Raw genomic sequence first — 1,872 nt, 5'->3', positions numbered from 1 at the left:
AACACTAATTCAGTCTTAGATCTTAATATTAACTCTCACAGAGTACTTCTTTAACTTCTTAAGTTATTTGTAATTAATATTAAATAGGTACTGTATTGTGTTGAACTTTTAAAAATTCTTTGGAAAATAAACATTTAATAAAGAGGCAAGGATTTTCTCAAATGCATTTATTTCAAAACGTGCACCATAATTACAAAACATATTACAACGTGGAATAATGTGCATGTTTCACATGTCGCTTTCCTTCACATATTGCTTTTTAAAAGGTCTAACATATCAGCTGGGCAATACAAAATGCAGTATGCTTAATACATTGTTCAAAGTACAAGGTGGAGAAAGTAAAGCATGCAGTTCAAGTAATTTGATAGAGTATATTTTCTTTTAACAGGTAGATTGCCAGATATGTACAGTACATAACAGACCAACCTGATATTCAGATCCATCATTTCTTATCCAGTTTATGTTTTTGTTGATAAGAGACAGATCCTCTCTGCACTCCACCAGAGAAATGTCCACTCACTAACAAATTGTCTTCAGGTTGTTGGGCTGTTTGTGACGTTTGGCTGGAGACACCAACATGCTCCTCTACTGCATCGGACCGTCTTCAGTCTGAGTGGGACAGCCAGTGTCGGACTCTGGATCATAACAAATAAAAAACAGAACAATAAGGAATGGAGCGAAGGAATACATTTTTACTACAACTCTAACAACAAGCCTCCATTACAGAGATGTGGAGTTTCAGAGATATTAACACTTACATAATCATTTTTGGAGCTTGAATCTTCGAAGAATCCATGGAGGGATCAGGAGGGGGAGGTTAGGATGACGACTGGAGATTCATCCGCAACCAGACTGGTTCTAATATATACAAAAAGGCAATAAAAGGATTAAAACATGCTGCGAAACGTATATAAGAAGACACAACAGCGGGAATAACAACGTGAAAAAGCCTTTTACATTTTTTCAAAGGAAAAAAATCGATCAGAAAGGTTGATAAATCTGACCAATATGCATGTAAACGTTCAACATCACGAAAAAACATACTCCAGATTATTACGGATCTGTTCAAGTTAGCCAGTAATTTGATTAAATCTTCACCGGCTCGATATTTTTCCAACGTTTATACTCCGCTAACATTTGGCAGGCTAAGCTAAATATGCTAACACCGAGCCGTCTATCATACAGGTTGAGCTCAACTCAAAATAATAGTTATAAACCATCTCAGAAAAAAAAAGTAACTAACCAAGCGCAGTAAATAACTCAGACATGTGGAGATTAAATAGTCCTGAAACGATTTGGCTTCTGTCGCTTCGCTTCGGTGGGAATCTGTGTTTCTGGGGCGGAGGCAGTGAATGAACTCCTTCAGTGTTAGAGCTGCTGGTGGAGTTCAGAGTTCAGAGGTCAAGAGTTATTGATTCCATTTTAACACCTCTAGATTTGATACGGAAACACTTTGTTTTAACACTGGATTTTAACTACTAATAATATACACCCCAGACTTACATAAACAGAAAGTGACTCTATTAGAGTAAAATTAACTCTGCTTTTGCACAAAGTCTACTAACACCAAAACATTTAACACTTTTGAATTTGCTGTGTACATTAGAAGATGCAAATTGACCATTCAATTGTTAGTTTGCATTAACAATATATTCTCTTTTAAATAAAAGAATAAAAAGAATAAAAATTATATTGCCTAAAATGGCATTTAGTTTACGCTTGATCATTTGTATCAAAGGATACATCTGCAGGAAAAAAAAGTACTTCTAGCATCAGTATGTGAAAAGCTCAGTACATTGTAGGAATCAGCTGGTGATCAATTTTTGGATTTTGGATGATTGGCTAATAATTGGATAATAGGAGGTGCTTAAT

General features: G+C 35.3%; 1 long non-coding RNA gene across 1 annotated transcript; it reads right to left on the bottom strand.

The window, feature by feature from the left end:
* Positions 1-285: 285 nt before the first annotated feature.
* Positions 286-1,575, bottom strand: LOC107835500 (uncharacterized). The gene is made up of 2 exons (XR_001661300.1): positions 759-1,575; positions 286-635 (listed from the first exon to the last, which is right to left on the bottom strand). It is a non-coding gene; the product is annotated as an uncharacterized LOC107835500 (long non-coding RNA).
* Positions 1,576-1,872: the final 297 nt, after the last annotated feature.

Source organism: Poecilia formosa, unplaced genomic scaffold (genome assembly GCF_000485575.1).
Source record: "Poecilia formosa unplaced genomic scaffold, Poecilia_formosa-5.1.2 Scaffold3077, whole genome shotgun sequence".
Classification (NCBI taxonomy): domain Eukaryota; kingdom Metazoa; phylum Chordata; class Actinopteri; order Cyprinodontiformes; family Poeciliidae; genus Poecilia; species Poecilia formosa.
This window is presented reverse-complemented; position numbering and strand designations above follow the sequence as displayed.